Raw genomic sequence first — 14,125 nt, 5'->3', positions numbered from 1 at the left:
CCTACCAGCCGTTGGATTGACATCCAACATCTGTCGTGTATCTTCTATATCTTGTCTTCTTCTTCCTCCAGCCGCCCAAACCAAACCACCCCGTCGGCTCCGCCTGCTCCCGCCTCCCATGGCTGGCTGCACCTTCGCCGCCCTACTGTACGTACCCTCCAACATTGGCCAGTCCCTCCCTCTATTCCCCCACACGTCCTGTTATTCTCCGGTGACGTCAGCCCCAACACGCACCCGCACCCGAACCAGTCAACCCTCGTACTCCTCTCCGCCTGCGACTGGACCGGTGCATCTTCAACGACTCCTGTTCGTTCCGTCTGAGGCCTCGCCGTCGTCCTCCGCCTTGCGGCCTTGGTTCGCTCGCCGTGCGCGGTGCGCCGCCCTCTTGCGTTGTCAATGTCGTCAACAACCGAGAGGAACAAGGAGATGACTGTACGTGGAGAGGATGACAGTAGGGACCCACCAGCGTCATGGCAGTACGCAAGCAAGTGCCTCTATAGTACAAGCCCAAAAATATGGTTCCTCCTAATGGTTGGACATCAGGGGCTCACGAAATTGTCAACATAGTCAATAAACGAGAGAATTACACTACGAGCGGCTGACACCAGGGACCCAGCAAGTCGCGCAGTTTTTTTGAGGAACAAGCAGTTGTTATTTATATTAGTTTTAGCGACGGATCAGGGTAACAACGGGGCTGTGGCCCGTCTAGCCAGGGTTTTTATTTATGTTTACCACATCATGAGCCCAGTTGTGTTTTTTTCTTGCTGAAAAGGACTAGCCCAGTTCTATTTTTTAAAAGAAATACCCAAACGAGGCCTACTTGCTTTATCAGCCCTGCTGGGCTGCAAATCTTTCAAGACGAGGAGAGTTTCACTCGGTTTGCCCAGAAATGGGCTGTACATTTTTAAAACACATCAAACCGGGAATTAGTTTCAATTTTTTTTCATTACAAGTTCTTAAATTCCATTGATTTTTATGCGTGGACAATTATTTGGATTTTATATTTATATAAATTATTTTTCAAAATAGTTTGAATGTGAATCGATATTTCTGGATTAAAAACAGTTGACCGCACCGAAATATGCAAAATTTCGTATACTTTTTAACCGTGGCCACAATATGGGGTGTAATGCTAACAAAAAGAAGATGGGCTCCAAAAAAATTCTTAAAAATTAGCAAATGGGCTGTACATTATTATAAATAATGGCAGATGGGTTGTATGCTGTTTTCCACAGATTCGAGGCTGACTTGTGCGCCTACTACAGGTTGACGCGTATGCTTTCATAAAAAAAGGTTGACGCACACGCAACGCCCTGTCAACTTAGTCAACACACGAGAGCAGTGACTGTTGGATGTCCATCCAACGGCTGTCATGCTTCTTCAATCTCTGCTCTTCATGCTCCAGCCGCTCAAACAAGCGCCGGCGGGACTGCCTGCTCCCTCCTCCCGCGACCGGCTATGCTGCCGCGCAGGCATCACAGCCCCACCGTACTCCCATCGCTGGCCTAGCCATCCCTCTACTCACCCACACATGTTGTTATTCTCCAGCGACGGCAGACGAACCAGTAAACCCTCGTACTCCTCCGCATGGGAAACAACTGCCGAGTATTCCCTAGCTCCGTGTCGTTCCCTTCCTAGGCCTCGCCGTCGTCCACCGCCCTGGTGCTCTCGGCTCGGCCTGGTCAATGTGGTCAATGAACGACATCCATCGGAAGTGGACTGTACGTGGAGAGGCTGATAGCTGGGTCCACGGCCGCACGCAAGGAAATGCCTCCTTATTATGCGCAAAATAATGATTCCTCCACCTAACAGCTAGGACCCACAGGAAGGGCCTCTGTATTTCGCGAAAAAAAAACGTTCCCCCCGCAGATAGGTCGGACCCACCAGCTATATATTCGCACGCAAGGAAGTGCCTCCTTATTACACCCAAAAAATGAATACCCCCTGCTAGCTGGGACCCACCATATTGTTGGGCTGACTTGTGGGCCTACTAAGTTGACGGGGATGGAGGGCTTTGTCAACTTAGTCAATACTCCAGTGACCGTATGATGTCCATCCAACGGCCATAGTGCTTCTTCAACCTCTGGTCTTCTTGCTCCAGCCGCCCAAAGCAGCGTCGGTCGTGCCGCCTGCTCCTGCCTCCCGTGGCCGGCTGTGCTACCGCGGAGGCCTCACCGCCCCCATACTACTCCCACCACTGGCCAGGCCATCCCTCCACTCACCCACACCCCCTGTTATTCTGCGGCGACGGCAGCCTCACACCGCAGCCGAACCAGTGAACGCTCGTACTCCTCTCCGCGTGGGCATCCATTGCCGCGTCTTGCCCGGCTCCGCGTCGTCCCCTTCCTAGGCCTCGCTGTCGTCCACCGCTGTGGTGCTCTCGGCGCGGCGTGGTCAATGTGGTCAACAACCGACTTCCATCAGAAGGGTACTGTACATGGAGAGGCTGACAGCTGGGTCCACGGCAGCCGCAAGGAAGTGCCTCCTTATTACGCGGAAAATAATTATTCCTCCACCTGACAGCGGGGACCCACCGGACGGGCCACCAGTATTTTGCGAAAAAAATCATTTCCCCCTGACTGCTGGGACCCACCAGACGGGCCACCGTATTTCGCGAAAAAAACATTCCCCCCACTGTCAGCTCGGTCCCACCGGAAGTGCCTCCTTATTACGCACAAAAAAATGAATACTCCCCCAGCTAGCAGGGACCCACCTTGGTGGGAGGCTGACTTGTGGGCCTACTAAGTTGACGGGGACGAAGGGCTTTGTCAACTTAGTCAATATGAACGATTCTAGCTCCAGTGACCGTACGATGTCCATCCAACGGCAATAGTGCTTCTTCAACCTCTGGTCTTCTTGCTCCAGCCGCCCAAAGCAGCGCCGGTCGTGCCGCATGCTCCTGCCTCCCGTGGCCGGCTGTGCTGCCGCAGAGGCCTCACCGCCCCTACTATTCCCACCGCTGGCCAGGCCCTACGGCGACGGCAGCCTCACACCGCAGCCAAACCAGTGAACCCTCGTACTCCTCTCCGCGCGGGCTCCCACTGCCGCGTCTTCCCCGGCTCCGCGTCGTCCCCTTCCTAGGCCTCACCGTCGTCCACCGCCGTGGTGCTCTCCACGCGGCGTGGTCAACGTGGTCAAGGAACGACTTCCATCGGAAGAGTACTGTAAATGGAGAGGCTGACAGCTGGGTCCACGGCCACAGCCTAGTTTTTTTTGTGATTTGCCAAGTAAGTCGCTTTGTCAGGCCTGTTGGGCTGCAAATCTTTCAAGACGAGGAGAGCTTTCATTCGGCTGGCCGAGAAAATGGCCCATCAGTAATGAGAAATGGGCTGTACATTTTTAAAACACATCAAACCGGCAATTAGTTTCAAATATCTTTTTTTTTCATTTCAAGATTTTAAATTACATTAATTTTTATGCGTGGAGAATTTGTTGGATTTTATATTGATATACATTTATTTTTAAAATCAGTTTGAATGTGAGTCAAAATTTCGGGATTAAAAACAGTTCGGACCGCACCGAAATATGCAAAATTTCGTATAATTTTTTAACCGTGGCCACAATATGGGCTGTAATGCTAACAAAAAGAATATGGGCTCCAAAAAAAACTTAAGAATTAGCAAATGGGCTCTAAATTATTAGAAATAATGGCAGATGGGCTGTATGCTGTTTTCCACAGATTTGAGGCTTTCCTAAAAAAAGGTTGACGCACAGGCACTGACTGTTGGATGTCCATCCAACGGCCGTCGTGCTTCTTCAATCTCTGCTCTTCCTGCTCCAGCCGCTCAAACAAGCGCCGGCGGGACTACCTGCTCCCTCCTCCCCGCGGCCGGCTGTGCTGCCGCACAGGCCTCACCGCCCCACCGTACTCCCATCGCTGGCCCAGCCATCCCTCTACTCACCCACACCTGCTATTATTCTCCGGCGACGGCAGACGAACCAGTAAACCCTCGTACAGTCGTACTCCCCTCCGCGTAGGAAACAACTGCCGAGTCTTCCCTGCCTCCGTGTCGTCCCCTTCCTAGGCCTCGCCGTCGTCCACCGCCGTGGTGCTCTCGGCGCGGCGTGGTCAATGTGGTCAACGACCGACTTCCATCGGAAGAGTACTGTGCGTGGAGACGCTGACAGCTGGGTCCACGGCCGTAGCAAGGAAGTGCCTCCTTATTACGTGCAAAATAATTATTCCTCCACCTCACAGCGGGGACCCACCAGACGGGCCACCGTATTTCGCGAAAAATAGTTTCCCCCTGACTGCTGGGACCCACCAGCTACACCTTCGCACGCAAGGAAGTGCGTCCGGGCAAAAAAACGATTTGCCCCCCTGACTGCTGGGACCCACCAGCTACATCTTCGCACGCAAGGAAGTGCCTGACAGTCGGGACCCACCTGGTCGAAGCGTACGTAGCGTTGTCATTCTGGTCGCGCACGTGTACGTACATATATACTGGTGGATGTAGAGGCGCGCACGTGTCGTAGTAGAGGCGCGCACGTAGCATGTACACGTACGTACAGCGGCCAGGGTGCAAGAAAGAAAATACGGCCACGTATGTGTACATACGGACGGGGTCTTGAACGCCTACTCGCGCATACGTACGGCGAGGGCTCGTTGACATGGCTGGGTCGAAACGGAGAAACAACATCGTCGTCGTGTTCATGGGGAGGCAACGGAATGCGTCGTGTTCATGGGGAGGCAACGGAATGCGTCGTGTTCATCGGGAGGCAATGGAACGTGTGGGAGCCAACCGGCTGGGTCGGAACGGAATGCGTGGTTGTGTTCATCGGGAGGGCTTGGACGGAACATGCGATGGAAACGAGGCCTGGCGTACCGCAGAACGAAGGAAACGGCCTTGTGTTCGACCGGCCACGTTCGAAACGGGATCCTGTTCATCGGGAGGGGTCTGGCGTACCGCAAAACGGACGAAACGGACCTCCTACGGTCGAAACAGGGGTCCTGTTGATCGGGAGGGGTGTGGCGTACCGCAAAACGGACGAAACAGACCTCCTACGGTCGAAACGGGGGTCCTGTTGATCGGGAGGGGTGTGGCGTACCGCAAAACGGATGAAACGGACCTCCTACGGTCGAAACGGGGTCCTGTTGATCGGGAGGGGTGTGGCGTACCGCAAAACGGGACTCCACGGGATACTGTTCATCTCCACCGTCGACCTCCTCCAGCCTCCACGGGCTCCTGTTCATCCAGCCTCCACCGCGCGCTACTCCACCGGCTACTGTTCAACCACCCCTCCACGGGCACCCCTCCACCGTCTACTGTTCATCCAGCCCTCCACACCACGGGGTCCTGTTCAACCACCCCTCCACCGTCTACTGTTCATCCAGCCCTCCACACCACGGGGTCCTGTTCATCCAGAGGCAACGCCACCGCTCACTGTTCATCAAACCCCCCCCCCCCCCCCCCCGCAACGCTCATTGTTCATCCCAGAGGCAGCATCGATCGGCTTCAGTTAGCAGCAGTAGCGAAGGAATCGCTCGATCAGGTTCAGTTAACAGCCATCGATCGATCGCTCGGGTTCAGTAACACGTAGCCTGCAGTGCAATCGCTCGGGTTCAGTTAGAGCCCAACGCCTCGCACACACACGCGTACGTGTACGAGAGAAACGCGCATCGTTCGGCCCCCGACCTCCCACCGTAACCGGGAACTCCCCGAAATTTTCCTCGCCCTCACTTCTACCACGGTTTTTTCCGTCATGGACGGCCCAAAGAATGTCATGCAGCTACGTCTCCGGCCCGCCCAGGACGAAAAGCCCATTTTCTGTCATGATTTTTTGTCATAGAAGTAGGAGCCCACCACATCTATGATGATACCGGGTTTTGTCACAATTATCGTCGTAGAAGTGTCATATGTATGACAGAAAAAAAAATTCGTTCGGCCCAAAATGTCACGGATGTGTCTTTTTTTTGTAGTGATACGACGGCATCTCTATGCACTAGCCAAACAAAACGTTAGTAGCAATTCACAGACAATACATAAGCAATATATAAGTATGCAACAAAAGGATCGGAAGAGAAAAGCAAGACATTAATAGCACGATTCATGGTCCTACTAATAAATAGCATTGATTACATATAAGTTGAGCGACTGTCCAAACCAACGAGACATACAAGTTCATTAAAGTTTAATTACAACATGAGCTAATTGATATTTCAGAACTACATAGCATCACTACTTTCGACCGGAGCGTGGATGAAGCCGCCGTCGTGATGGTCATGAAATCGCGGGCATTGTCAGCCTGCATTTGTAGCGTTGTTTCTATCTCACTGTTGGATGGTTGATATCTGAGGTAGAACTGCCCCGAGGTATGAAGGACATCTTGATGGATGATTTCCGCAAACTCCGACTGGATGCGAAAGAATTCTTGTCTGATGTCCGTGTCCTGGATTGTCGACAAGCATGCGGCCCAATCTTTGAGATTATTTGGTAGCAGAAGGTGATTATGGTCTCGTACGATCGCCCGCATGTGATGGAGGGCGTAGTAGGCATACTTCTGACCGCCAGGCGGCTGCTTGATGCAGGGGAACGTCGTATTGTGGGTGAACACGTGCTTGCCGTACCTACGAACTGGCCTGCTGAAGGTGCCTCCAGATCTGGCGTAGCCAGGGAGAACATCGTCAACAACTTTCTTGATATTTGTGTAGTCTTTCTTCGAATGACGGTCCGAGTCGAAATACGTGGCCATGGAATATTTCGGGCTTAAGAGGATGAGTGTGCAATGTGTGTCACTGCACAAAACACGGAATGTTAGAAAAAAAAGAACGATTGAAATCTAAGAAATCATATGTTACGGGGCGGTGAGGGGATGACTTACTCGGGAAAGTAAGGCACGAGGAAGTTATCCTTATCTGGGTTTGCCAGAATGACGCCTTCGAGGTATGAACTCGCGACTTGCCGGTCCCCAGCGCTGCCCAAGATCTTGGCACGCATGTAGAAGGGGTCGACTATCACGATGTCAGGGGTCTTGTCTCTAATAATCCGCATCTCCATACTCAGCGAAAATAGCCGAACGAAGGTGTAGTGCAGCGGATGAGGGTTAAACATAGCGAAGATGTCATCAAACCGCAGGACGATCGTACCCTCGATGGAGCTATCCACAAAGCCCTTGTCCTCTGGCACCTTGGCCATGAAAACCAGGTATGCCACATCATTCTCGAAGAGACGCCGCTTCTCCAAAGAAAGAACACTGTCATGCAGACTCGGCATAGCACCGGTGGCAGCATTGAGCAGATTAGTCGGTAGCATCGGCCTACCCGCCACATGCACCCTCCTCGAGATATCCTTAGGTGAAGGTGGCCCGTCCTGAGCACGGATCGTACTCGGTGCCGGCTGGCTCGCACCCTTGTTAGTCTTTCTTTTCCATCCCTTCTTCTTCTGCTGTAATGGGATCGAGTTCTGCTCAGAGACCGCCTTCTTGAGTGTGTTGGGGCTGATAATATTTCACACCTCGGCTATCTGAGGCTCGGTGAAGCCGGCAGCTGGAGGCGTCTCCTGAGAACTGAACGCCAGGCAACGCTTGTTGCAATTGGGTTTCTCCGCGGTACCAGCTAGATCGTCTTTTGCAGGGTTGGGTTCTTGAGAAGGAGGCCCCAAGAAGTCGTCACCGTACCCATGTTCGTTGAAGTACTTATCGACGTTGGTAAATGTACCATCGTCGTTGTCATCGTCGTCCGGATCCTGTGCCATATGCATGTCCGGATCCTGTGCCATATGCATGTCCGGCATGTCCGGTAGCGTTGCGGGGGTCTTGCCATGGTTGGTGCCGGCACGACTGGCGGTGTTGTCTGTGGGGTCGTGTCCCCCGCCCCAAACGAATCTGGCTCTTCGGCCAAAGCATGGGCCAGCTTATGCAGGCGCTGAGGGTCATCACATCATCTTCGTCGGCCCCATGGGGTCGATACGGAGGTAATATGTCGTCGAAGCCCGGCAGCACCCGAACCAGTTGAACCCTATAAACGGTGGGTGGCATCTGATTACCGTGGAACACGCGGCTGCCCGGTTGAACGATTCTGGCCTTGCGACATCGATCAACTCGCCGTCCACGAAGTGCAGAAGAGTGCATGGAACGTCGGCGGCGCCCTGCGAAAACATGTAGGGCGTCAGGGATGCCCAGTCAAAGGCAAGGAGATGAAGTCATCGGCCGAGAGGCTTAATTAGTTAACGTGATGGCGTCGAGCTTGGCTAATGTCGAGGCACCGTGTGACAGCCTGGTTTTTGCCCTTTCTTATTTGCTTGAAATTTCATTTGAAAGTTTTTGAAACTTGGAGTTTTTGAATCTTTTCATTTGGACTTAAAAACTTGGGCATCCTTGGCTTTCACCCAAGTGTTCACTTCTCTCCCAAACCATCACTTCACTTCTGATCCACCACAAAATAACCTTTGGAATATCTTTCTTAAATGAAAAGTATTCATTTTCTCTCAAAAACCCTAAGCCAGATCTGTTTGCTTCAAGGCAACCCTAATTTTTATGGCTCCGAAAATTCTAAGATAATTCACAAATATTCTAGGGACCCTAGGGCACCTCCCTGAGCAAAAATATTTCATCACTTTTTGGAATATTTTTGCTACAGAAAATCTTTTCTGTTCTGGACAGAAATGGTGGTTTCTACAGCAACTACCATTTTACTTGCTCCATTTGACCTGAACTTTCTTGTGCAACTTACCATCACAAAGTTACTGACCAGAAACTTACCTGGCTTGTAAAACCTTCTCTACTGCACCTGGATCCAAACCCAACCGTGGTGAACTTCAAAACTACCACGAACAACATGCCAGACATGAATTTTGGACGAAGGCTGGCTTGAGGAGAGAGTTCGCGCGGTGACCACGCGTGTCCATGATGCCAGGCATGCGTGTCCACGCGCTCTGGGTGCCGCCGAATGCTCTGTTCGCGCGTGCTTGCTTCCCCCGCCTGCCCAACCATGCCAAACCTCGCCACCATCATCGTCTCTACGTCCTTAACTCCACCCTGGCACTCGCCGACGCCGGAGCTCGCCGCAGCGAGCACGGGCAAGGTCCGGCCAGCCCAACAGTGCGGGCGCACTGTGCTCGTCGTCACCCCCCTTGATCTTGTGCTCGTCTCCGCTCGCCCACAGTGGCCGCGTGACCTCCGTCGCCTTCTCCCCCTCTCACTGACGCCGCTCGTCGCCGGGCGCCATGGACAGGTGTCCACCGGCGGAGCCCGAAGCACCCTCGCCGCTCGCCTATAAATAGAGCCACCCCAGCCTCCTTGAGCACCATCCAGCACTCACACACACCCCACAATCGAGTAGGAAGCCGTAGCCCGGCCGGGCAGGCCTCGGACCGCCGTCCCCGAGCTCGAGCACGCCGGCGATCCCCTCTGGTCGCCACGGTAGCTCCATCCCCTCCCAGGCCTGGGCGACCCCTCCAAGCCCTGCGCCTCTCTCCGGTGAGGCCATCTCGCCCGCTTGGAGCCTCTGGAGCGGCCTCTGCTCGCCGTCTTCCTCAACTCCGACGACCTCCTCGTTCTGCCTCCGCTCGCGAGCTAGATTCCGACGCCGTCCGACCACCCCTAGCCACGCTACGGGTACGGGCAGGTGCGCCTCGACCTCCTCTTGCCATCCCTCCCTCTCGTTTGGGCCAAGGAGCCCTCGTCGCCGGCAAGAGCTCCGGCGAAGCAACGGCCCTCTCTGTTTCTCTCTCCCTCTTCCCCCACCTGACTAGCGGGGCCCGCTAGTCAGCCACTCAGTACACGCGCGAAGCGGTACGAGTGGTGGCGCCCCTGGGCTTTACGCCTTCGACGTCATCCCCCCCCAGCTGTTTCTTTTATTCTAATTCATTTATATTCCAGAGAGCTTCAAACAATTTTAACTTTTTAACCATAAGTCCAAATGAGATGATTCTTTTTGCATTGTGTTCTTTGAAAGGAAATCTAACAGCTCACCAAAGATGAGATTTTTCTGAGCTGTTTAGAATTTCTGGTGAATTTCATAAGTGTTCTTGATATTCTCTTCTTGTGTTTAAAATTATTTTCAGAAGGTGAGGCTTGTCTTGAGGATCACCAGGAGGCTTGTGAACCTCATCTGTACTAAGGCAAGCCACAGCAACATTTTTATGATGCCATTTCAATATTTGTGATTTTCTCACTTAAATGAAATGATTAACCCATGCATTTAAATAATTATTGAATTATTTGTATTCTGTTAAGTATTGGTCAGTTGTTATGCTTGATTTACAGAATAGTTGAAACTAGTTTAAGTGGGTAAAGCAAGTTAAAATTTATTTGAGGTGATGTTAGAAATAATTTTGTTATGCATGTTAGTAATTATGTAAAGCTTTGTGTTTGCATTCTTAAATTGATAAAAATTTGTTAGAAAATGTTCTGTTAAATACTTGTTTAATCATATTATTTATCTTACAGAATGTTTGAACCCAACTTAGTGATAAAGAAATTAAGAGTGGTGATATTGCTATCTTTTGGTCAAGCATATGAAAGATTTATCGGAGTTGCTTTCTTGCGTAGGAAATTAATAGAACTTGTTGCCAAAAATATTTTGGTTAAGTTGTGAGTCATTTTGAGCAAGTAGAGTAATATGAGTTGTTGACGTTTATGCTTGGTGTGCATATGGATGACGTCGGTCATTTTTATCAATATGTGATGCATGTGTTGTTTTGCATTTCATGGCATGCTAGGACACCGGTCATTTTTAGTTTAAAGATTAATCCTGAATATAAATCAACTTGAATATACCGTTGACTGGGTAATGGTGCCGCTGAATCGAGTTTCTTTCTAGTGCAACCACATTTGCCTTGTGGGAGGCCTTGACCATTGACACGGCCTCTGGTCGGTGCCTCCATCTAGGGAAGATTATGTCGTGCTTGCCCTGGCCCAGTAAGCACACATAATCTTGTGTGCTCGTTGATGAGATTATGGTACCGAGTCCCCGAGTGGGAATGTTTTGACCACGACGGTGGTCGGGGTGTCTTTGGTACACACGGGGCCACCCAGGACCAGCCCATTGGGGATTTGGGTCGGAGTGGCCGGGAGAGTGCTGTGGCAATGGAGGGGTTTTGTCGGAATGCCGTTGGTCCACCCGAATGGGAATGCGAGGCCATGGGTTCCGTGGTGTGGGTACAGTGTGCTACCTCTGCAGAGTGTATAATCTATCGATAGCCGAGTCCACGGTCACGGACACCTCGTACTAGGTCCCACCATGAGTCAACGTTTAATAAAAATTGCACACTAAGCTATGAACTTTGCATTGTCAATGGATGACAGAAAGGCCATCGAGGTATTTGGGACCAAATGATGGTCGTGGTTGTGATCGCCGTAAGGATCACGAGTTGTTCTTGAGAAAGACCACTATGGTGGTGTGTTTGTGGTCCAGAGATGATCACAGTTGGTAAGCTGTCCTGAGGGACGTTCGGGCTTGATCACAGCATGTTGACATAAAATGTTGCATTATTAATAATTGGTTAAATATCATGATATTGTTTGTCATTATGATTATGCTTGTTGTGAGCTTGCAAGTACATTCAATGTACTGACCTGGCGTGTCATGCTAGATTTTAGGAAAGTCTCGTTGGAAAGGAGCGCTGTTCGAGTCTAGATCGTGTCCACATCAGTGTCCCTGTGATATGGAGCTTCCGCTACGACGTTATTCCACTGCCACGTAGTTGTTCGAGTCGAGGCCCTTTTATGTTCACTAAATAATGTACATATTGTTCCGCCGCACCGAGTGTGCCGCTTGCCTCGACCACTGTTGTAATATGAACTCTGTTCCGCTAGCATCAATAAAGCGGTTGTTTTCTGTACCAATATGTTGTGTGTTGCCAGAAGACATGATCTCTGGGCTGGCAATGCAGGGTAAACCGGTCGCTCTGAGCCGGGGTGCCACAACGGTTGGTACCAGAGCCGCACTGACTGTAGGCCACGCTAGACTACGACGTGTTAACTGAACGCTAGACACAAGTAAATGTGAGTGTCGGTAGCAGTTATAGCTGGTTGTTGCATTGTAGTCATTTGATTATTATTTTTTATGCTAACCTGTTAATGGTTGTGAGTGTAGATGGCTCTGGTGCCGTATCCGTGCCAGTTGCAGTTGATGCCGTACACGTCACCACACCTTCTCCGCAACGTGTGGCGTCGGCTGTACCCTCACGGAGACGAACCAGTCTACCGTGTGTACCGGGAGCGTCTAGCAGACTCAGTGTATGAGTATCACGCAGTGGTTACTCTGCGCATCAGTTCCGATTCCGGCTCTTACACTCGCACTTCTCGGAGCGGTTACGCCTCCACCGCTTCTCAGGCTGTCCAGTTTGCCGCATTTGAGATCCTTGTCGAGCTTCGTTATACCGAGGTTCAAATGCAGCATCACCCAGGATTCTACTACTACCCATCTCTGCACGACAACGGTCGTGTCCGTTTTCCTCTCGTTAACCCGGAGTCTGATAGTGTTGCTAGCCATCTTGCTCGCTATATCACTGCTAGCTATCTGATGATCCACGAGCTGGCTCGAGAGCTGACTCGTGCCTGTACTGCTTTAGCCGCTACCTTGATCACTACTAGATCCACCATTACTCCATCCTCACTGGGATTTACCCCTTATGTCCCAGTTAGCTCTAGCTCCCCTATTTCGCCGGTTACTCCCCCGAGTAGCACAGGCGTTCCGGCCGTGAACCCTCTCAGTACTCCTGCCGAGTGGGTCTCACCTCTTGCTACTCCTGCAGTCCCGATGATTCATCCTACTCCTGCCCCTGAGGGAGAGCCCTCGAGGCAGCGTCATCGTGTTACCTTTAACCCGGAGGTTTCTGTTAACCACGTCAGTTCGGGATCTGAGACCGCTTCAGGGGAGGACACCGCAGCACCAGCAGAGCAGTAGTGTCTTTGAGTATTCGCAGTCGTCTAGATGGTGTACGGATGTAGTTGTACGAGTCATGATGTTTCATGTATGAGAGTAGTGGAACCAGTCAGGATGTTAAATTTTCATGTATGAGTCTATGTATAATTATGATGGGACTTTAATCGCCGTATTCTCTTCTCTCTTTTGTTTTTTTCGAGAATTGTTGCTGGCTTTACCCCAATTTTATTCTTGGATGTCCCTCATCTCGATTTCGTTGCCTTGGGAAAAATACTCAATAGGATGACGCGGGGAGGCGGCAGTAGCAACGTTCGTGAGGGAACTCCTGTTCGTCGTTCCGCATGACAGGCAGGATATTCTCCCGAGCCGTACGTTCAGCCACCACCTCCTCCGCCTGATCCTCCCTCCACCGAGCAAGTTCTGCGTATGTTTGAAGAAAAAAGGAACAATGATCTGATTGAAATATTGAGAAGTGTGCAAGCTATATTTGGACAAAATGGAAATCAAAATGGTCATCACTCAAAGCTGTCAGATTTTTAGAGGACCAATCCACCCAATTTCAGTCAGGTTGTTGACCCATTGGATGCAGACGATTGGTTGCGCACCATGGAGAAAAAGCTTGAGATCGCCCATACTGAATGAAATGATAAAGTCCCATTTGCAACCCATTACCTTGAAGGCGCAGCTGCCATATGGTGGGAAAATACAAAAGCCATGTGGCCGATTGATGAGGAATTCACCTGGGAAAAATTCAAGGATAAGTTCTGCAAATATCACATCCCTACTGGAGTTATGAAGGCCAAGCAGCGTGAATTTCTCGCGCTTGTCCAAGGAAATCAATCATGGCTGAGTATCTGCAAAAAATCAATCATCTGGCCCGTTACTCTCTGTATGACGTAGCCACCGAAGAAAGGAAGATGGACAGATTTCTTGGAGGTTTAAATCCGCAACTTCGGTGTGCTCTCAGTATGTTTGATTTCACGGATTTCCAAACTCTGGTAGACAAGGCATTCATTGTTGAACGGGAACACAAGCTTATATCAGATAATAGGCTTGTTAATGACAACAAGCGCAAGTTTGAGCCAAAGAAGGATGGGCAACCTATGCAAAAGGCTCGTACCTGGCAGCAGACTCAGGTGGAATACCGGCCAAATTGGCAGCAGAATGTTAACAAGACCACCACTCAAGTCAAGAATGTTGTGGCCAATCCAATGCATGAGGAGCGGCAGCGCAATAATTCTTGTTTCACTTGCGGGCAGCCCGGACATTATGCCAAACAGTGCCCCAAGAACCACA

Source organism: Aegilops tauschii, chromosome 1, assembly GCF_002575655.3.
Source record: "Aegilops tauschii subsp. strangulata cultivar AL8/78 chromosome 1, Aet v6.0, whole genome shotgun sequence".
In the NCBI taxonomy this organism is placed as follows: Eukaryota; Viridiplantae; Streptophyta; class Magnoliopsida; order Poales; family Poaceae; genus Aegilops; species Aegilops tauschii.
This window is presented reverse-complemented; position numbering follows the sequence as displayed.